The sequence below is a fragment of the Camelus ferus genome, chromosome 6 (assembly GCF_009834535.1).
Source record: "Camelus ferus isolate YT-003-E chromosome 6, BCGSAC_Cfer_1.0, whole genome shotgun sequence".
Taxonomy (NCBI): domain Eukaryota; kingdom Metazoa; phylum Chordata; class Mammalia; order Artiodactyla; family Camelidae; genus Camelus; species Camelus ferus.
This window is the reverse complement of record NC_045701.1, coordinates 74,506,543-74,530,360: the sequence shown is the minus strand read 5'-3', so window position 1 is coordinate 74,530,360 and position 23,818 is coordinate 74,506,543. Positions and strand designations below refer to the sequence as shown.

The 23,818-nt window shown below is 39.7% G+C and overlaps 2 long non-coding RNA genes across 4 annotated transcripts in view; one reads left to right on the top strand and one right to left on the bottom strand.

Annotated features, from left to right (window-relative positions):
* Window positions 1-23,818, top strand: part of LOC116664368 — an 82,491-nt gene that overhangs the window by 44,451 nt on the left and 14,222 nt on the right. The gene's annotated exons all lie outside the window — the stretch shown is intronic.
* Window positions 348-10,054, bottom strand: LOC116664367. Of its 2 annotated transcripts, none has more exons than XR_004320876.1 (4): window positions 9,987-10,054; window positions 3,178-3,319; window positions 2,543-2,743; window positions 348-1,592 (listed from the first exon to the last, which is right to left on the bottom strand). It is a non-coding gene; the product is annotated as an uncharacterized LOC116664367 (long non-coding RNA). The 2 variants fall into 2 exon arrangements; XR_004320875.1 differs by lacking the exon at window positions 9,987-10,054 and adding an exon at window positions 3,991-4,221.

The window sequence follows — 23,818 nt, the reverse complement described above, 5'->3', positions numbered from 1 at the left end:
TGAATTTGAACAGTCCTGTGATTTGTAAGTACCACCCCTTATGCTCCCCGTGTTAACCTTGAATGTCCCCAGTCAGAGAATCTGGTGATTACCTCCCCATGCCAAGGAGAGCGTTTGTGATAGGGGACCAGGAAAGGGCAAGGTCAAGGTCATATTTTACCAAAAAGATTAGGAAAAAAACCCCAAAGTCCAGGCCATATTCCCAAAGATTCTCACCTGAAAAACAGACAAAAAACAAAAAACATGGTTTTTGGTATTTGGTTCTGAGAGTTAAAACATATAGTAGGTCAAACATCCATTGTTGCAACCACAGGACAAAAATCAGGCTTGATAATGATGTTCATGAAACTGTGACATGGCAGTGCCCAGGGGAACCCGATTAAGTGTTGCAGTTAAGAGCCAGCTGTCCCACGGGTACAGATTCTGACCTGTGTGCACACTGAGGCAGTTCAGAAACACTTCTAATCCTGGGTGAGCTTGGCAACTCAGCCATTCCTAGTGACAAAAAACAATAACCCCAAGGAGAATACTAATGCCAGACTTAACTACCTTCCTCACAACTTGGCCACAAGAGAATCATCATTTATATTTTGGATACTTGTATTTCAAATAACAATTTTAGCTTAGGAAAACAAATCTATGATCATGGGGAAAGCTTTTTTTTTTTTTTATAACTTCTCTAGCAATGGTAGAATCCCTTATCTCAACAGTATGCATTTAGACTTGCCTAGAATATTCTGTATTTTTCTAAGATACGCTCTTGTTTAGTTGTTACCTTAACTGCTGGGATGACAAGTGGGGGGTGATGTTTAGAAACCATTTTAATGAGGGGCGACTGGAGTGTAGAAATGGGAGTGACTTTTCTCTGTTGAAGAGTGTTCTGAAATGCAGGGCTGACATTCTGATTCTCAAGTAAGGACTACATACTCCTGTTATAAGCAGGGATATAACTTTCCAACTACTAGTAGGTGAAGCTGAAAGCCCACAGTCTTTCTACAACACTTCGAAGGAGAATCTGGATCAACCAAGATGACACCTGTTTTGAAATGTAGCTATGAAGCCACTTCCCATATATTCAGAGGCCATAAGCCAGGCTGCATATTCCTTAAGCTCTCTAGTATGTCCCTCCTCCTGTTGCTTTTCACTGATCAGTTAGCATCTACTTGGGAAGAAGCCAAAATAAGCAGAACAAAGATAGTGACACAGCAGAGAGAGGACACCCCAACCAGGAACACTGCCCCTAAATGCTCTGCTTCAAGGGAGATGTTTTGTTTGTTGTTGGCTTCTCTTTCATTCCCAGAGAGAGCCCTTCAGAGCCTCATCAGATGCCACTTTCAACTGTGGTTTCATGTAGAGGATGACCTGTCAAAAGTGCGTGGAGTAAATGCAAGTGAAATGGAGCAGATACTGTAAGCTGCCAGGAGAGCAGAGGCTGCACTTTATTACATGACCAGATTCTGACAAGGGAAAACCAGAAGGCTAGGAATCCAAGCAGCCATGGTGACTTGGCAGCTAGGCCTCAGGCCATGAGGCAGGACACCAGGGTTCAGGCAGACAGCATTTCACTGAAGCTCCAGGTCAGCTGAATCATACTGGAATATGAGATAGGAAAGACAAAACCAGGTCAGATGCTCCATTTACCAGGGGCCAGAGAAAGACCACAGTATTCCTTGAGACTTCTTCTCCAGTGTTCCTCAAGGCCAAGCAGCACCTAGAGGGCCCAAAGGGTTTTAGCAATTCTTGGAGAGGATAGTCCCTGCCCAAATGTTTGCTGAAATGTATGTCTCTGTGTTAGATACTGAGCAGGGAATACAAAAGTTAGGGGCCACTGGCTCTTCCCACAAGGGGGCCTTTCATTGTGCTCTGGTCGGTATACATCACTGTTGTCACTGTTACAAGATAAGATAGTCGAGAATAAATACCGAATAAGAGGACACAGTGGTGTAGTCTTAGAAGCTCAGATTGCTGAACTGATTAGACAGAGTAAATCAATGTTGACTCATTGAGGTCCAATAGGGCTTTCTTTTAACCGCTGAAGTGGTCGTATTTCAGGTATGTGTACAAATACAGAATGACTCTAATTCTTCCTCCTTGTTATGCTATCGTAAGAATTGGAAGAGGAAGATCATCTATGAAACAGTTACTTGGTAAGCACTTATCCTAAAAACTAGTTTAGTTTCTTGGGGGTGGGAGATGTGGGAGAGGATGGGCTGGAGGACTGAGCCAACTCAGCCAGCCAAACCTAAGATATCTTTGGCATATTAATTATGCTTTGCCTTATTCGATTTTTGAAGCCATCTTATTTGTTAGGTTTATGTCCTTGGCTTCCTAGAGTAGTAGCTTGCTCATCTTAATGTATCACATTGCATCTAGTGCATTGCTTACCTTGTAGGGGCGAAGCTACAAAGGTCTCTGAGCCTCTGGGCACACGGTTCCCCTTCCTGAAAGCTTCTCCCAGCACCTGCTTATTCCTGAAACTTTTGCTAGACTAACTCATGTCTTACATTTTCAGGTTAGACATCACCTCCTCTGGAAGGCTTACCTGATCCTCCCTGCAGATGTTCTAGCTAGGCATTCCTCTGCTGGGTTCCCACAGCATCCTTTCATCTTCCTGGGCAAGACACTCATATCACTGAATTATGGCTTCTTCCACTGTATTGTAAACTTCATGGCAGGAACGGGGTCTTGAGTTCACATGCCCAAAACAATGTCTGTCCCAGCATGGAAGCTCAATAAAAAATCACTGTTTTAATGAATGAATGCATGAAAGAGTGAATGAATAAAGGTAGATATCATGGAGGCACGGGAACAAATGTTTTGGTTGTGTTTTGAGCTCCTTTTCTATCCCCCAAATCTGCCCCCTTCTTTTGGCAATGGGGTTCCTCTCATCTGCCTCCACCTGGGAGGTCTCATTTGAGTGATTTGCAAGGAAGAAGTGCAACCTTCAGGATGTTTATTAGACCATCCTCTCCCACTGTTCTGGCTGTTACTTCACAGAGGTGGAAGACTGGGCAGGTTACGACTCACAAGAGTCTTCCCACTGTGGCTCTCTTTCATTTCCAGCCAATTGACAAATGCGTATTGACTTTTCTCAGTGCACGTTCACTGTTGCACTTGGCTTAACAAAAATCTTTACAGCCACCCTCTGATTGAATTTCTACTGTTTTGCCAACTTACGTGTGAGGGAACTGCGTTATGTAACGTGCAGGAGTTCAGGCCAGGCTAGTGACAAAGATCATTTTTGAACTTGAAGCCTCTGGGTTTACAGGTTGTGGCAGGCGGTTCCCCAGCTGCCCTGGAGGTCTCAGTTCATTGTCTCCTGTCAGTAAGGAATGAATGGGGGAAAATGTCTCCTGAGTTTGGGTTCCTATTGCTTTCTTGGAAAACAAATACCAGATTTTTATAGCTCCTAATTTATTAGCCAAGCCAGCTTGCTGAGTGACTTTGAAAAGTTTTGGAACCAGCTGCTGCATTAACAGTGGTTGCAAAGAGGAGAAAATGGGATTATTCACAATGTCTACAGTGATTTCCTTTCACCTCTCCACCACCACTCCCATCCCATACCCAGCTCCTAAAAGGCATGACCATCTCTCAGAATCTTTAAGGTATTAGAATGCTTTTTTTTTTGGGGGGTCTGGGATATCTTGGATTCAACTTTCCCTTCTGCTAGGCTTTACATCTCATCAGAATAGGCACCTTGCCTCTCAGAACTCCCCCTCCTTGGTCTTGCCAAGATTTCTGAAATTCCTCCAACCAGGAACAAAACCTTCCTTTAGCAATCAGTAGGAAGTTTTGAACTCAGGGACAAGAAGCCAACTGATTCAATTGGATATACATCAAATTTGTCCCTAAGGCTTGGGTTTCATAGTGAACAGGGAAGCTAGAGGTAGATACTGGTTGTTCTCAAAGACAGAGAAGAAAGGAATAAGACCAGAGAGGTTGTCATGCCCAAACATTGCCCCCAGACAGCTTTCTCATAACAGCATTCACCTCTGTATCTCTTTTGTCTTCAAACATCACCATGAAGAAGAAAGTCATGGAATCATTGTGTTCCTTTTGCAGGAACACACAGACACGGCGGGAACAGCAGCACAAGTGGCCAGACAGCAGTGCACACCCAACAGTGGCTAAAGTCTTCCCACTTTGGGGTTATACAAACATGGAGGAAACAAAAGGCAGAAACCACTCATGGTCTTTATTTTCGACACATAGCAAATATTCTTAACCTGCAGGCAGTGTTCTTTAGCTGTCTGAATAGGGTTTCTCCAGGGCAATGGCCTTCTATTCATCTTGCTCTCCCAGAACCTAGCACTGCCTGGTGTTCGTTATGTGCATAGTAAATGCTAATTTTATGTTTCTATTCCCTTTGCAATCCTTTGTATTTAATTTAAACAGGGCCTCTAAAGTTTTCACATTGTATTTGTAAAATGTAAGGGTGTGTCATGAAATCTTTGTGAATTATTTTGTCTTTTTATCTGGAACAACTCTCTTATTTGTGACACATTCTCTTTTCCTTAAGAAAGTCAGCTAGATAATACATGTGAAAGAACCTAAATACCTCCAGAGGTAAATGCCACATTTAAGCTATTATCACTGCTGCCGTTCTTAATATTTTATGAAGACTGATACCAGAGTATTTTGCTTCACTAAATTTAGTGTGGCTGCATGTCCTTGCCCACCCAAGACAGTAGCATGTATGCCTATTGCCTCGAAGTAATTAATAGATCCTCTTTCACTCTCAGAAGTGTCCCTGTTTGGACAGTTGTTGAAAGTTGAGCTAAGCTACTCTACGATATTGTTGCCTCAGCTTCTGTTCTGTTTGGCCAAGCAGCCTGCGGGACCTTAAACTGACAGTAGCCCCTCTTGCAAACACACGCTCCAGGCAGCAGCCACAGAGGCACAAGCAAATGTGAGTCCTTGATGTGACTTCCCCGAGAGACTTGTGATCCGCAATCTCGGCTGCCTCCCAGCACCTGTATGCCCACGCGTCCCGGAGATAAGACCCCTGTGGGACTGACCAAAATCCTGCTCTTTTGGTTTGGATTGACCAGTCTGGTTCTAGCCTGGGAACCCGAAAGCACTCCACCCGTGAATGCTATTAAAGACATGTGCCCCGGGTCCTGCAGCTCCCTCTGTCTGCACTCTGCCAGGACTTCCCTGTGTGGCCCCTCCAGGACCTGTGAACGACACACGTGTCTACTTCATTTTCCCTGGTGGCCAGTTGTTGAACTGTGGCTCACCATCTGGCACCCACTGTTCCATTTAACAGATGTAAATTTAACAAAGTCATAACAACAATAAATTACACAGTCACTATAAAGCGTGTGGAGTCAGATGACTTAGATGATAGTCCCAGACTGTCCATTTGTGACCTCTCACTAGCGTTTACCAACCCCTTGATCTCAGAATGGTAAGTCCCACTATCTTAGCTAAAGCAGCTTTATCTTCCTTTACCCAAGTCCTTGTCATCTTATAAACCATTTCATCTTCCTTCCCTTAATCATTTGCCCTTATAGCACCATTTTATTTTCTTCAGAACACTAATCAGTACATAAAATCTTATTATTTGTGTGTTTACTGTATTTCTCTTCACTCCTTGCCCCTCCTGCACACATAAATGTAAGTCCTTAAGCATGGACGTTGTCTTCATCCCACTGGTAGTCCTGCCACCTAGACGCGTATACTAGACGTGAAATAAAAATTTGATGGCTGACTAACTAAAGTCGAAGGCTTTTTTAATGCTAAAGAGGGTAGATATTAATAGGAAAAGTTTTGATATTTATTCGAACATTTGTACTCCTTCGTTGTGGTCCGATTGAGTTAGAACAAATCAAGTGGTTGACATTCAGCCTAGCTGAGTCGTAGAAGAGAGTTTGCCAGATGCAAAGAATAAGAGAGCAAAGTTATTTTCTGTAGAAAAGGTCAGACTTCTCTTCTCCCACGTGGAGATGGGCGCACTTTCTTCTTGGTATTTCCCCTTAATGGGATGCTTTCTATACCAAGCAGACTACTTTTCCTTGAGGAATGTCTTTGAAACACGCACTAATATCATCAAATGAGATTCATCTTCCCTTCCCATTTTAGCTGTTAATTAATGTTTTGGTTTTATCAAAGAAATCTGCCATTGTCACCATTAACTAGGAGGGGAGATCAACTTTGAGTTTCCTTTTGTTGGTGAAAGAAGTTAGAGGCAAGGGACAGATGATAACCTTCTAAATCAAATCCATTTGGAAAGTATTTCCTCTTAGAAAAGTAGATTTTGTAGCACTGATGAATGAGATGGTTAATTTTATGTGTTAGCTTAATTAAGCTAAGGGGTGCCCAGATAGCTGGTATAATATTATATCTGGGTGTGTTTGTGAGTGTTTTGGGGTGTGTCTGAGTGTGTCTGTATCTGGGTGTGTTTCTAGAGGAGATTAACATTTGGACTGAGTAAGCAGATCACCAATGCTGGTGGACATTATCTAATCCATTGAGGGCCTAAGTAGAACAAAAAGGTAGGGGAAGGGCAAATTTGTTCTCTGCTTGAGCTGGGACATCCATCTTCTGCCTCAAACATCAGTGCTCCTACTCCCTGGGCCTTCAGACTCAGACCAGGACTTTATACCATTGACTTCCCTGGTTCTCAGGCTTTTGGGTTTGGACTAGAACTACACCACTGGCTTTTGCAGGTGGCAGATGGTGGGACTTCTCAGACTCTGTAACTGCACACACCAATCTCTCATAATAAATCTCTTTATATCTGTATGTATCTATCCTTTTGGTTCTGTTTCTCTTGAGAACTCTGACTAAGACAACCTACACTGGGCTAATGAGAAAAGGAAAATACTTTGATAAGTTGTAGTATAGCTGACTCACTGTGATAGAGGTTTTCATGATAATTTTTTGAAATTTTATCCTTTCTCATAAAGGAGCATATATATTCTATTTGGTTAGTTTGCTTTAAAATATTACAGGAGTCGCTGGTTGTATGTGACTCAAATGTCATGTGGAGAAATTGGACGAAAGCTAAGGAAGTAGTCTGGGCTTTAAAATTCCACACATTTATTGTTATTCTCTGTAAGTCCTAAGTTCAGACTTCACCAGATTTTAACTAGAAGGGGAAGTCACATTTCCATTTACAACCACATTACAAGGACACCAAGGAGGAAATTAGTACCCCTCATGATATCCTTTGGTTATTTCTCCTAAGTTCCCAAGGAAAAGCTTTTCTTGTACAAGGCGATCTCTTAGCAGCAGCAATAGTTTGGTGACTGCTATGCTTTTTTTTTCCTAATTGAAAACTGGTCTATGGTCTCCAAGAAGCAGCTTGACTGGTCATTTCTTTGTGAGAAATTCAGTGTCCAAGCCTGTAGTAGACTTGATGTGTTAGTTCCCCCTCCTCACAGTTGAATTTCATTTCTCAATATTCATACTCTTACTTTAACCCCCTCCATACTGACCCTGGGCTTAACAACATGACTTGCTTTAGCCAAAAAACTATCAGAAATCAAGATTCAGGTAGAAGATTAATAAGTGTTTCTACCAATGTTGGATGTTCAATGTCTTGTTCTATTGGAATATTCTTTTTTTGGAACCCAGTTGTCATGAAAGAAATTTTACTACCTTGAGCCTACCGTATCGTGAGGAAGCCCAAGCTAGTCACATACAGAGGCCACTTGAGGGTGAACTGAGGAATCTGGACAATAGTTGGAACCAAAGTGCGAAACGCTTGGCCCCTGTTCAACCACCCCTCACCATTTGAGCCCACCAACTGACAGCTCCAGACATTAGGAAGCATAGATAAGCCATCCCTTCTCTGTCTGCCAGAATTCCTGACTCATACAATCGTGAGCAAATAAGACAATTTCTTTTTTAAGCCACTAAGTTTTGGGAGATTGTTAGGCAGCAGTAGATAACTGAAACAAAACCATTGCCTTCAGAGTTCCAGAATGGTGCCGGGTTTTACGTGGGTAAAATTGCTTATTATTGAAGGATCCCCAGTCAGAACTTCTTCTTTGGTTTGACTCTCACTGATCTCATTAATTAGGACACATACTCATCAATGAACCAATCACTGTGGCCAAAGTGTTTTCTCAGGCCAGGGTTATGTATTCATCCCTGGAATGTCACCTGAACCACTGAGATGGATATATTAGTACAATAAAGGGAAATAGACAGGCAGAAAAGATGGATATCCACTGTTAAAACAAACAAAAAAACAAACAAACAAGAATTGTGATGCCAAGTTCTGGTCCATTGTCCAAAATTCCAATTATAGGATATACTAGAGAAAATCATTCTTTCCATTGTAACTTCATGATTCTTTGGCCAAAGAGGAGTAGCTGGAGAGAAGACACATTGGAATCTGATGTAATGCTCTTCCATGGTGTTAGCCACCAAGAGTTCTACTGTATTCACTGCTGCTTTTGGATTTCCAGGTGTCTTCTGCAGCCAAAAGGGCCTCCTTCCATCTTTGGCCAGAGTCCTGACTCCAAGACTCTTGGACAGTGAATTGGCCAAGATAATTTTTGTATCCCCCACAGATACTTTCAGTCACTGAGTTGCACTTTTTGGGAATGGAATTGAAAGAAATCTTGCTCTACATGAAATGCAGAGTCCTCCAATGAGAAAGACGAAGCCCTGGGGTTTGTATTGTTAATTGTTCTCTTGGCCTCACTTCCTGAGGCCAAGCTGGTTTTACTTGAGGTGCTAATCCTTTTCTTTAAGACCTAAATTGAAATGGGGCACAGAATAACCAGCTGGCAGTCTTCTCTGCCCTAGAATGAAATCTACCTGGCTGCCACACAACTGATAATGCTACAGCCTGGTTGGGCTAAGAGGCCAGGTTTGCTTATAAAAGAGCCCAAGCTTTTCTAACCTCTTTTTCCCAAGGTCCAGGAATCTAGTCCACAATCTGAAATTATTAATGGAAAAAAAATCCATATTGATTATGTAAATCTGTGTTTGGCAGGTTGTAAGAATAAAGATGTATGGTAAACATCTTTTGGTTTTGTTAGTCCAGAATCCATATCCTTTATTTCCAATAGCAACTCTTAGGATTTATTTTTAAAAATTACCTGTCCCTCAGTTGTAGTATACATTATACAAGATGGATCTATGCCCTACTCCAGGGATAAGCACCTTAACCAGACCCAGCCTAATGATTATATTCTATTTTCTTGCCATATTAGTTAGTTCAGAGTTGGATGTTTGATCGAATTTGTACCAGTGAGAAGACTTTTGTTGCAACTCTTTCAAAAATGTAAGTACTTTTCCTACTGATCATGAAACTAGGAAGATGCATTCATTGAGTTAACGTAGCAGGCCACTGGACTGAGGGTGATGCCAACAGGAAAGAGAGCAGAATTAAGACATGGAAGGAGAAGGAAGGACAGAGACCCAGTCCTAATGACATCAAGACCCCAGCTCCAGCTATGCTTCAAGTCAATTTTTACTTACAAAGGCCAATAATTTCTTTTGTTTTGCAATCTGAAGCCAAAGATGCATCTCAGTGAAGTTCAAACAGCATTTCCTAACTTCTTTCTACCCTGGACTGGCCATTGTGACCCACAGACTGGGGAATTAGAGGTGAGGATAACTGAATAGAAGGGCCACAGGGGATGCAGATTTATTTCGGTGTCTAACACACCAATAAGCACCAATTATTTTATCACAAGAAGATCTTAATTGGCCCCTGCCCTGCTGGTATTCTCTGCTCTAATCAGTCCTTCCTGCTGCAGAGTGAGCATTTCAACATGGAAGTATGATTATGTCACTAGTTCTTCAATCACTCCTCAAAGCTTGTAGGACAAGTCCAAACACCTTATATTGTTTACAAGGCCCTTTTGTTCTAACTTCTGTTTATCTTACCAGCAGCTGCCATTCCAGATTCTTTCTCACCTGTCATCTGCCCTACCTTGCTTCCCTTTACCCAGACATTTTCTCTTTGGTTCTAAGTCCTAATGCCACCGCCTCCCCCAATCCCTCAAAACTGTATGACATACCTCCCGGTCTGTGCTCTTGCATCACAACACTTAGACGAGGGAAGATGCAATTGTAACATATTATGTTGTTCCACTGATCGCACTGTACTTCCTGTTTGGGCGGGGATCATGACTACCTCATTCACCATTCTATTTACAGAGCCTAGAGGTGCTTAGCCTACATGGCTGAGTATCTGACACATGAATGAATGGATAGATCTATGTGTCAGTATGGAGCCAATGTTTTGAACATTCTAGACTGACTTGTCCTGTTAGCTTCTCATGCTGATGCCTCTCTTTTTAAAGGCCAGAAGAGGAGACGTGAGTGTAAGGTCCCATATTCTCCTTTTATGAATTTCAGTAAGGAGAGGACTTCTTTCCTTCCCAGGAGGCGAGGGAATGGTTGGGAAGGACTGTCCAGGCTCACTTCCATATCTTTCTCACTGGTCTCCAAGGATGAGGAGTCGTGAATATGACTGGTGAAAACCCCACTTCCACTGGACCACATTTCTCTAGGGAGGGCCCTAATCATGAATAGAAGTACCTTTCTGCCTTGATCTCTTGGGTTAGAATATGCTCAGACCCAGAAGGTGCCCTTGTCCTTTAGTTCTCTCCTGTTCTTCAAATACACAGGCATTAAACTTGGGTAGAAGTGGGGAGTGCTAATTTCTTTTTTCTTGCATGTGGCTGGGAAGATAAGTCAAATGGGGCCAACTATCTTCAGTACAGTGTGTATGAATTAAATAGTGCCCTCACCCTGCCCCAATATACGTCCAAGTCCTGACCTCCAGAACGTGTGAATGTAATCTTTTGGAAAAGGCTCTTTGCAGATATTAATTATTAAGCTAAAGATCTTGAGATGGAATTATCCTAGATTTAGGGCAGGACTTAAATCCAAGGACAGGGTCCTTATGAGACACAGGCAGAGGGAGATCTGTGATGAGACACAGGAACGCAGGAGAGAAGGCATGTAAAGATGAAGACAGAGATTGGAGTTATGCTTCCACAAGCCATGAAGCCACCAGAAGCTGAAAGAGGCAAGGGCAGATTCTCACCTAGAAACTTCTGAGGAAGTGTGGCCCTCTAAGCACTTTGACTTTGGACTTCTGGACCCCAGAACTATAAGAGAATAAATTTATGTTGTTTTGAGCCCTCAAGTTTGTAGTAATTTTTTATAACAGTCCTAAGAAACTAACACACAGGCAAAGGTTAAAAACCAAAACAAAACTCTTTCCTTTTCAACCTAGCAATTACGAAAGAGCCCTTTCCTGGCACATTATGAAGCTGATACTCAGATCCTTATTTGGCAATTTATCTTTATGTACATCTCCTGCTAGCCAGAACCCTGAAGCCAGAGAGGTGAGTGGTTGCACCCCAGGCTCAATGCCCACTCTGAATTTCTAGAGGGAAATGCTGGGCAAGGACCTCCACGGAGCTCAACCATAGTTGGCACATTTAAACAGCATGGAAAGGTTATCTCTGGAAGAGATGGCGAGCCTGCATATCTACGTTCTTTCTGTCCTTTGAGATCTGCCAGTAACTCAGGTCCTATTTCTTCCGTGAGCATATCTCAGATTACTTTAGCCCCAGTAGTGCTGACTCCTTTGAAAAATTCTATGGCACTAATCAGCTGCATGTCTCATCTGGTACTTAAAAGCTATCATATATGACTCTTTTAATAGTTATAGCCTTGCTCCCAAACTATATTGTAAGTCCACAGAGGGAAAAAAAATCATAACTATTCTGTATCTTGAGCACCTAGCTCAATGCAAAAATAACATTAAGCATGTATGTGAATTGCGCTAGGAAATGTGCATTTTATCTGTGCTGACAATGCATAGTCAAATGCCTAAATCTAAAGAGGCCCTTGGTAAATGATAAAAGTAAAGCAATTTTGATTCTTAACCTTTGAAATGTACTGTAATAACATTATTTTTTTTCTATCCAGTGAGATCTCTCTTCTTGCTAATAGACTCGGTCAACCTTGGTCACAACAGTCAGCATTTAAAGTAAGAGCAATTGAAATCTTTCCCTGGGATTGACATAAGGACATTGAGAAAAGGAAAAGATTTCTTTTCCTGTGCTAAGTTTAAGCTGATGGATGTTGCATTCATGGCAACATGGGGAAGGCATCTGTGTAGCAGGAAATAATTCAACCAACATACAAAGAGCTGCAGAGTCAGGCACGGATGAGTTGGATGGAAAGTAAGAAAGAGCTCACAGTACTGTGATCGCAGGTTCCAGTTCTAGCACCTAAGGTCCTTGTTCCTGGAGCGCTTTCCCTGATTCTCTGAAGTACCTTGATTTATGTCCTGGTTTTATGTAGCAACGCACTTCCTTAGGCATGGATGTAATCTGGTTTTACTTGGGTTTCTGTCACTTGTAACTAAAAGAGCCTTAATATAACTTGGAAGCCTCAAAAATAAGAATACTTTCATGGGCTCCTAGAGCTATTCTAAAGGATCCATGAGAATGAATCTACCTCTGTATGTGACACACAGATACACACACACACACACATACACACACACGCACATGCGTACTGATATAATCCAGTTGCTAAAAGAGATTTAAAGTTTAATATGGGTCCTGTCTCAATTCTGATGCATAACAGCTTAAGATTGAATAGAACAAACATTGAATTAAAAATGGAAAATTCAGACAAACATCAAAAATCTACACAGTGAGAATTGTTTTCCTGATTTTTTTTTAAAAAGTAGGCTACTCAAAAGTTCAATGACATTGTAAAAAGAAACCAAATTGTTATTTATTGTGTAGCCATTATTTATGGGTGCCATGGCATCACTTTAGGATGATGTGACCAAGAATGCTAGAAATAATTTTAAAAAATAGTAAATTGTTGAAATAGTATTAATTCAGATATCCTCCAAAATTAAGGTTCTACATTAATTGGATCTACTGCTTCCTATTTATAGAAACATAGGTAAAACCACAAATTTTATCCGCATTTTGCCGTCTGTTTAAGCACCTTTATGTCTCCCCTGATTGCTATAAGCAGGAAATGATGGAATGAGGTAGCAAGCACACTGGGTATATTCTGTTCAAAGGGCTATGTAGTGAACATATATAAGTTTTGTCTGTCCAGTATTCCTTCTTTTGGGATAGTAGCTCTGTAGTACTATGTAGGGATTTATAGAGAACAACAGGTGATTAATCTTAAATATACTAGGCTATTCAACAAATGGTATTAATTGATATAATTACCAGATGTAGAAACATTCACTTACTACATATTATTTACAGTTATGTATAATCTATATATTTACATTTTAAATATAACATTTTTATATATTACTGTTATATATAAATATATATATTTCAAATTGTCATCGTAAGTGATTGAGTTGCTACGTTTCAACAAAGCATCTGAGTGCCTGACACGTAGCAGCAGGCGCTGTTCCAGAAAGTGGGGCTTCCACGATGAATGTGACAGTCGAGATCCCTGCCACATGCAGCTTCTACTCTAGAGAGGGAGATAAACAATGAATGGAAATGAAAACAAAACAAGCTGGCGAATGACTGGGGTGGGAGTGTACCTCTTAAAATAAAATAGTCAGAAAAGGTCTCTCTGATGAGGTGGCACTTGGGTTAAGAACCAACTACTAAGTGTGAGCCAGTCACGTTCAAGGTGTTGGGAGCAGGGGAAGCAAGTGTCTAAAGCAGAGGGAAGATTCAGAGCAATGATCCCAAGGTAGGAAGGAATATGACATGTACAAAGTTTGTGGTATTCTAGGTACAAGAGTATTCACTGGGGATTTTAATCAGGTGAATGACATAATCTGACTTACATTTTTTAAAAAAGATTATGTAGATGAATAGCTGAAGCCATCCTGAGTTCAGGGATTTGATTCATCCTTTCAACGTAAGAAGGTTTTCCCGTTTAATTTTTGCCATTAAAAATCTGAAATAAATGAACCCTCCTTTGCAGTATTATTTTGAACAATTGACTTTATTGGTATAAAAGTCCTCTGCAAATAAAATGAATCTAAGACCCATTGCCACTTCCCTTTATAGACAAACAGTCAGTGTGGTGGATTGTTCCTGAAAACAATCAGTCTAAAATGTCCCCTTCTGTTTCCTCCAAGAGTCTACTGAGCCCCAGCAGGCTGGACACACACTGATGAGGCTGGGATGGAGTCCTGTGAATAGAGCAGCCAGCTGTGATTTGAGTGGTGGGGGAACTGCCAGCTTGCTCTTGGCCTCTTCAGTCTGAAAAGCCAAATCACTCAGGGGGCCAAGCAATTGTACTGCATGCATGGTTTGCTACTAATTGTACAGCAGAAGAGGCCTGGAGCACCTGGTGCCCATTTGCAATGCATGTGAGCGAACAGAAGACAATAAACGTTCCTCATAACATCGGTGATGGCACGTTGGGGAGGAGCACCAGTCCTTTAACCTCTGTGGACTCTACTAGCCAGATGTTCTCATTTTAAACTCTCTTCTTATGATTTCATCAGGACTTGTCCCTCACAAATACCTTCTAGACCAGAGGTATGCACCTAACTCATCAACCTCAGTGAAAAGCCCTGGGTGCTTCATTTCTCCTCCTCAGTTTCCCCCAGATTTTACTCACTTCCCAGAGAGAGGCAAATCTGTAAATATGAATACTGTTGAGTTAAATTTAAGTGGAAAGTGTTTGATGTTTTGGCTTCTGAAGGGTCCTCAAATAGCACCCCTCTTCCCAGTTAGGTATTGGAAGGTTAGAAAAGAAACAAAGGAGTGGCAAATGGAGAACAGCATCTCACCTCATAAAATTAATCCGTGCTCACAATGGAGCCTGTTATATGAGAGATCAGATCCCCTGAATATGGCTGTCTTAATATCTCAGTCTTTTACGACGCTGGACATGGACAAACTCCTGGCCTGGAGAAGCAGCAGAAGGCACATGCTAAGAGGAGATGGGGCTGGTTCCCAGCCCACTCCTAAGAAGAAGAAGAAGTATAGAGCTAGGTTACCCTGGCCAGGTTTATTCTTTGGATAAGTTCAAACTTCCAAGGTGAGTGAGTCAAGTAACAGAGGCCCAGTGTTACATTGATTTGGATCCCTCCGCAGAAAGGAATCATCTGGAGTTAAAAAGAAGGGTTCCTTGATAATATTTGGTATTAGCTCTTTGATTTTCACTTTTAAATAGCTAAACTAATGAACAGGAAGGACATTGTAGATGAAAAGAGTTAAACAATAAAAGAGAAAAAGAAAGAAGAGATGTTAATGAAAAGAAAAACAGCACAGAGAATGTGGACATGGGGAGCAGTTAAATGGAAGGATCGAGAAATTTTGGAAGTTTCTGTAGAGCAGCATCAGACAGTAAGTAATCCATTTCTCTTGGGCAATGTTTTGAGCATATGGGTATAACATCCTGTTATTGCATTCTGGTAATTGAGTGGAATCTGAATGCATTAAGGGAAATAAAATGAGGAAAACTAAGGGTTTTGTTTATTGCTTTAACTTTTGACCTTTGACTTTTGGCATAGGTTTATTTGGGGGAAGATACTTTTCCATCTTAGCTAATTATAGATGATTATAGTCACCAAAAAGATACAGAGGCTCAGTGGAATTCTAATTGCTAAGTGATTCAATGTAGAAAGACTGGCAAAGTCCATATTAAGCCTAATGTCTGAATCTATGGGAGATTTATCATCTCTGCATTTCACAATTTTTCCTGGACCCATGGGAAAGATTCTGATGCTTCTCTCTTATTCTTTCTGCTATTTTCAGATTTTCTTTTTTCCTTTTTAGGTTAACAAAGCTGGAATAATATTGACTGCTTACTTGCTTGTAGCTGATGTTGATGAGGTTTTTTGAAGCTCAGCATTCATCCTCTTGATTTTCCCATGGAATGCTTTCTCTTAAGTGGAAACAATTTGAGTTAGATTGTAATTCCTGGTGCCTGCCTGCTGTGGTCTCTTCCCACTAAAAATCCTTCTTCTAGCCATATCTGGCACATGATCTAAGCTTAGCCAAACAGAATATGGAAGAAGTGTTTTACCTCTGTTTCCTCCAAGCTTCTATGAGCCCAGATAGACTATACACATATCTACCCTTTAGTTAGTGACACAGGAAGATGGTGGTATTTGGAGACCAGATTCATTTCAGCACATGAACAGGGGCAGTATTTACAGTGGAAGGAGAGCCAACAATGCAGGTGGCAACAGAGGGGGCATTTAGACCAGCTTTGTTGTCCACAGATCCTTGTGTTTCCTTTTCTGGTTTCAAACATCCATATTACCCTTATTTTCTAGTGTTTTGAAGTCTGATCTCCCAGCATCCAGCTCATTTGTTGATGAGCGCATGCTGCCATTACCCCAAAAGTCCTTCACATAAACCCACCCCTTCTTGAAACAGCCAGAAAGAGGGTCAAGTTTTGCTTGCAGATAAGAACTCCCACTGACCTTCTGTGATCACCTTCAGGAGGTGATTCAAAAGTAAAAGCTCCCTGATAAAAAATGAATTTTTCATGTATGAGCCTGTCAATTCATTTAATATTTATTGAGTACCTGCTATTTTCTAGGCCCTGGGGCATGGAGATGAAAAGTAAAATATAAGATAGTCTATGTTCTCTTGGAACTTAGAATAGAGTTGGATGAAAGTCATTAAAAATATGTAATTAAATGTAAAATTACAACTATGATAAATGGTATGAAGGAAAAAAACATGATGCTGTAAGAAATTACATTGGCATGAATTAATTTAGTTAGGGAGATCAGAGAAGACTTCTCCTTTGGTGATGAAGCCAGAAAAAGCATTAACTAGATAAAGAAGAGGAAGAGAAAAGGGGGGATTCCTCTTGGGGGAAACAACCCTAGAAAGACCCCATGGCCTTTCAGGTAAGGCGTTAAAAACACATATTAACATGTAAATTTTAAACCTTGGTGCATAGCCATTATTTCCATTATCAATGCAGTGCTAATTATTTATTCAGATGGGCTGTCTTTGTCAAGAATGGATCTCTAGCCAGATACATGTGGAAGTGTGTGTTGGAGAACAGGAGCCCATTGTGGGTGCCATCCACATGGGCAATCAAGGGTGGAGCATCACAGTTACTGGATTGAGGTTTTCTTCTGGCACCAGAGCCAGATGAAGCATTAGACACTCTAGAAAAGAAAAGGCACTGAAAAGACTGAGATGGTGTTGGCAGAAGAATAATGGGAGGTGCTGAAAATACCCTTGCATAATTTTGCCCAAAATTGGCCTGAGAAAAAAAGGTCACAAGAAAATTTCAGAGCAAAAAGCATTCACAAAGCTATTTATTTTCAGCAATATTACCCATTACAAATGTCCAATGCAGCTGAATAATTTGTGCAGCTTTTGAATTGCAAAACTAATGGCCAAATGATAAATAAAGGGAACATAGCCCATCCCAGAAATCAGACATGGACCAAACTTCAGCTGACGATCGTAGCAGCAGTTGAAATAATTTATCACATTTATATGATACCATTCAGTTCATAAAGTACTGTAATGACATTGTTTTATTTAATTCTCAAATATTCCTCTGATGGTGAAATATTCTATAGGTGATGGTGATCCTATTCTATAGGAGAGTTAGTTGAGGACTCAATGAGGTTAAATGACTGTCCCTACTCCCAGAATTAGTAACTGGCATTTCAAGACAGGAACTCAGGTCATCTGACTCATAGTCCAGGGGTTATTTCAGAACTCAGTCCACAGGTCCAATCCAGCTTACCTTTCCCTAGGGTGCTTCATGCTTGAAAATACAGCAAAAGAGATTTTTATCAGACTAGCTAGTATACATGAACCAGTGTGGTCTAACCCCCTACTAGTAAGGAATTTAAGATGTTTAGCCTAAGCATGGAAAAATTGATTCCACTTACTAATGGAAGAGGAGAAAGGAAAGTTACAAACATTTCACTAAAAAAAAGAAAGCTGGTTTACTAGCTGCCTTTGCATCACTCTTCATAAGGGCGTGCTAAGCTTTGTAGGTTGGTTTTGATTACAAGATGTGGTGAAGGAAGAGATCAGGATCATGAGCTTTCTTGATGTCCAAAGTCTCAACAATCACCAGGTTGTGGGATATTTGAAAGATACCAAAGTGAAATGTAAACTTTTACTTCATATGAAGAAGCAGCTTCAAAATACCTTCTCTCTATATCAAATCAGCAACGTACAGCAAAACTGGAAAAAACAGTCTTTAGAATTGTTGTTCCCCATTGGACACATTCTGATTGATATTGAAGGCAACTGAAAACAAAAACTTAAAACAATGGGAAGGGAGATAAAGAGCATTAATTATAAACTTATTCAATGAAGCACTTTAACCCTTTTTCAAACCACATCAAGGAAACTGATGGCTTCATACTGCTTTTATTTTCCATTATGGAAGTAGAGTGAGTTGGATAGAATCACTTTAGTAGGGTGGAAATGAAGACATACTTTCAGAAGAGATACACAAACTGACTGAGCTTGAATTTGGCTTTAATTTTTTTTCAGCTGCCACTGATAGATACAAACCTCTACATGTACATCAATTATGAATAAGATGCAGCATCTTTGTAAATAAATTTTAAGAGGAAATGTTTGAAGGTAAAGCAAACCATGCTTTAATAAGCCACAAGTTTCTGGAATTTTATGGGACCAAATACGAGGCCCAGACTCTTGAAATTCCTGGCTCAAATTATGGTGTTTCTCCATTTGAAACAACCCCCAGAATTCTTGAGAGTCATCTAACTTATCAAACACTAATATTCTTACTAACGAAAGTTTATCCACTAGTTACAACTAAGCTGTAACTATATCATTTTCTGGATAAAAATAGAGAAAATCTGTTTTTGAACTCTTTGAAATTAAGACTAACTATATATAATTCATAACAAATTAGGAACTCCACAAATATGCATTTCTAGTCATGTAGTTCACAAAGTCCCTTCAAATGAGTACACCCATGCCCTATCTCTCATTGTTGACACCTTGTAAAATGAATGAGAGGTTATTTTAGCCGTCTTGTAATTTTTTTTATTGAAGTATAGTTGATTTACAATATTGCATTAGTTTCAGGTATATAGCAAAATGATTCAGTTTTTTAAATGTATATATGTACGTATATATGTTCTTTATTTAGTTCTTTTTTATTATCAGTTATTACAAGATATTGAATGTAGTTCCCTGTACTATACTGTGCTATTACTGTGCTATATAGTAAATCCTAATTGTTTATCTATTTTATATATGGTAGTGTGCATCTGTTAATCCCATACTCCTAATTTGTCCCTCTCTCCCTCACTCTCCTCTTTGACAACCATGAATTTGTTTTCTCTGTCTGTGAATCTGTTTCTGTTTTGTAAATAAGTTTATTTGTATTAATTTTAGATTACACATATAAGTGATATCATATAATATTTGTCTTTCCTTGTCTTAATTAAGTATAATATTCTTTAGGTCCACTCATTTTGCTGCAAATGGTAATATTTCATTCTTTTTATGGCTGAGTAATATTCCTCTGTGTGTGTGTGTGTGTACGTGTGTGCACCACATCTTCTTAAGCCAATTGTCTTTTGATGGGCACTTGGGCTCAGCCTATTCTAGCTGGGTGATTTTGGGAAAGCTACTTCATATCTCTGAAACACAGTTCTTCATCTATGAGTTGGACATGATGGTAATTATTTCTTAGGATTCTTTGGTTTTTTTAGTAGCCTGCTTTTTAGTCTCCATTTAATTGTTTTTTTCTCATTTCTTTTCCTGTGGTTGATTTCTAGTTTCATGCCATTGTGGTCAGAAAAGATACTTGAAATACTTTCTATCCTCTAAAATTTGTTGAGGCTTATTTTATATCCTAGTACATCGTCTATCCTAGAGAATGTTCCACACGCACTTGAAAAGAATGTGTGTGTGTTTTTTTGGATGTAGTGTTGTATAGATACCCATTATGTCTAACTCTTCTGTTGTGTCATTTAGGATCTCTCTTGCCTTATTGATTTTCTATCTGGAAGATCTGTCCATTGATGTCGGTGGCGTGTTAAAGTCTCCTACTGTTACTGGATCCCTGCCAAGTTCTCCCTTTATGTCTGCTGGTGTTTATTTTATGTATTTTGGTGCTCCTCTATTGGGTGTGTATATGTTAATGAGTGTGATATACTCTTCTTGTACTGATCCTTTTATCATATACAGTATCCTTCTTTGTCTGTGTTTATGGCCTCTGTTTTAAAGTCCATTTTGTCTGATATGAATATTGCTATCCCCGCTTTCTTGTCATTTGCATTTTTAAAATAAGAAATAAACGAAGATCACGATGCCACATTTTTTTGACTGATTACTAATTCGGCAAGCATTTACCAGGCCCTTACCTTCTCTATGCCAGGTGCTGCTCAAGGTGCTGAGATACAGCAAAACAGGTAAAACACCTTACAATAAACACATGTAAGTAAAATTTCTAGTATGTTAAATAGTGATGTGGTCTAAAGGAAGAAAATAAAACTGTTAAAGCATTTTGCAATTTTAAATAAGTTCTCCAGGGGAGACTCCACTGAGAGGAAAAGAACAATTTCTTTTTTTTTTGAATTTCTGGCAGGAAGAGCATTCTAATCAGAAGGAATAGCAAGTGCAAAGCCTCTGCAGTGGGAACATGTCTAGCAAATTATAGGAAGAGTGAGGAGTTCAGTGTTGCTGGAGGGAGATAACTACAGGGGCTGGGGAGAGGGGAGAGGCAGGTAGGAGATGAAGATATGTCGTGCCTAGTGGGGTTGAGGGAGAGGGAGAGAGTGTGCAGGCTTCAGGTCATTGTGTGGAATTTGACATTTACTCTCAGTGAGATTAGATCTTTAGTAAAATATTTATAACAAAGTGCAGATATGTTTTTGTAGTTTCAAAACTTGATCCTGATACAAAACACTTTAAACTCTAGGGTAGTTTTCTGAATATATTTTATTAACGACATTTAGATTTATACAAAAATTTTCTATTGAAATTTGTTTTTGCAAATTCAGTTTTTAAATGTTTTAAATGCTCCAGGAAAAGAATATTTCCACACAAAAGACTGCTAAGGTAAAGCTTTATAAAGGAGTTGCTCTTATTGGTTTTATAAGTTTGGATTTTCCACATCAGTTTTTTCTAAGCTAGATGTATACATAATTTTTATTCAGGTATTGAGGTATGCTTAAAGAAACTTTAAAGGTAACTTGTGTATACATGTTGATAAATTTTCTCATTAGATTAATTTGCATTTATCAAGATGTTCCAGGCACAGGATAAGTAATAAAAGTCATGCAATCTCAAAATTCCATGTTCCTTTTATTGCCCTTATTAGGTCAGGAAATAGGAATTGGACTCAATGATTTAAAAAACTCTCAATTCTCCAACTTCTAGAGGTTAGATTAGAAATTCATAGATGTTAAATCTTCAACATAAAAAACCACAGAGTTGGAAGGGTTAGCTGAGGAACTAAGGACTAATAGTTTAAATGACTTGCTCAAGTCGATTACTAGCTTCATCAGAATGAACACCCAGAGTCCTCCACATGTAGTTCACTGTATTTCCAATGAGATCTCTGTTTTTCCTGGATTTCCTCACTGTGGACCTCACCTGGCTGAGTAATAAGGAGCTTCTCTTGTGTGACCAGTCTCTTCCCTGAGAAATGGTTCTCTCTTCTGCATCTTGGTGTTCACTGTCATTCTAGTCCTTCTCTTTGGTGTCCACCACAATTTTAATCCATTCTAGACAATTTTAGTTTCCATCCTAGCACACTGGGAGGCCTTTCTTACATTTGTCTCAGTTTTGTACATATTACTTTTAGTGAAGTCTGACTTCTTTTTTTTCATGTCCATAAGAAAGGGGGCATCTGCCTCATTTATTCCTCTCTGCAGTTTCGTCTCAGTGATTTTACAAGGCCCTGGATACCCTTGCGTTCTGCTGTCCAGCTGTCCCTTTTTAGAAAGATAGAAAAGTTGGGCTTCATGAGTTGAGTCTAATGGGGGTAATAGAAGATCAGGAGGTCAGAGCTATTACCAGCACTAACTCTTTTCCTTGTCTTCAGGGTTCTGGCTACATACAGCAGACAGAAGGTGAATCTGGTCTGATTCCAGTTGTTGAAAGGCAGCAGATTTACTAGACGTGTGCAATCATTTTAATGCTATTAAAACTGTCAGGAAAGACTTTGCTATTACAAGCATTTTGAATATTAGATCTTGTCTTTTATGGACTGCTGCTTGCTAACAGCATGCAGGATAAATCCTAGGTGACCAGACAGATTCTTGGAACTAGCAAGTCCCATTAATTTAAAAAAGAGATAAGTATCACCTAAAATGACTGTCTATAAAGCTTTCCAACTGCATATTCTCTTGGAAAACAGCATCTTTTGGAATTCAGCTCCTCTTCTTGTTTCTCCTACCCCTTTATTGTATTTGAAAAAAAAAATGTAATAGTTAACATATTTTAAAATGCGTGGAAGTTTTCTTATGTGTTTAGGGTCTGAACTTCAGCTAATAGCGGCCCAGAAGACCCGGTCACCTGACCAAGTAGACAGGACAGCCGTTTGCTACATATCTTTAATCGGGATCAGTGGACAGATGGGGCCAAGCGCTGTTATATGACTAACTTTTTGAAGAGGTGGACCATGAATTCAGGCCAACTGTAAAGTGGCCCTGGCGTCCATCTCAACAGGTTCCCAGTACAACAGGCCATATTGAGGCCCTACTTAAATTCACGGAATGTTGCAGTCAAAAAGGAGCTCATCTCACTGGCAGGTCAAATACAAGGTCACTGTACCCTTCTAAGGCATCTGTCATAGAGGTACTTCAGTCAGCAGCAACCCATCTCATTTTAGTTTGGTTTTTCTCTATAGCTACCACATCTGATAAATTACATTTGCAGTGTCTCTTGTTTCTGGCCCCTCCTTTCCATCCTGTTGCCACTGATCTAGATCAGACCTTCCTTTCCTTTAGCCAGACAATTAAAATTGCTTTTTAGCCATCTCCCTTATTATCTCTCCCCTGTTTCTAATCCATTTTATTAATTAATGGCTAATTGATCTTTCAAAACCCAAATCTATTCTTTTACTTTCCTGCTCAATAATTTTCAATGACTCCTAATTGTTCAGGCTTTAGTAACATTGTCTAATGCAGGCATCTAGAGAGGGAGTAAAGAGTCATAGAAATTCCATGAGCATTGAAGTAAAAAAGACTTGGGTTCAAATCTGAGCTTGGCCTATTTCCTATTTTTTAACTGAAATATAGTTGATTTACAATACTGTGTTAATCTTAGGTGTACAGCAAAATGATTCAGATATATATATATGTTTTTCAGATTATATCCCATTATAAGTTATTACAAAATATTGAATATAATTCCTTGTATTATACAATGAATTCTTCTTGCTTATCTCTTTTATGTATAGTAGTTTGTATCTGTTAATCCCATACTCCTAATTTGTTCCCCTCTCCCTCCCTCTCCCCTTTGGTAACCATAAGTTTGTTTTCTGTGTCTGTGATTCTGTTTCTGTTTTGTATATATGTTCATTTGTATTTGTTAGATTCCACATACAAGTTATATCATATGGTACTTGTCTTTCTCTGACGTACTTCACTAATTACATTATTCTCTATGTCCATTCATGTTGCTGCAAATGGCAATATTTCATTATTTTTATGGCTGAGTAATATTCCATTGTATACACGTTTCACATCTTCTTAAGCCAATCATCTGTTGATGGGCAATTGGGTTCAGCCTATTTATTGCTGGGTAATTTTGGGAAAGCTATTTAATTCCTCTGAAATGCAGTTCTTTATCTCTGAGATGAAGGTCATGATAACTATTTCTTAGGGCTGTTGGGGAGATTAAATGAGATACTAGATAATATGTACTCAAAATCTCTTCTATGACTTAGA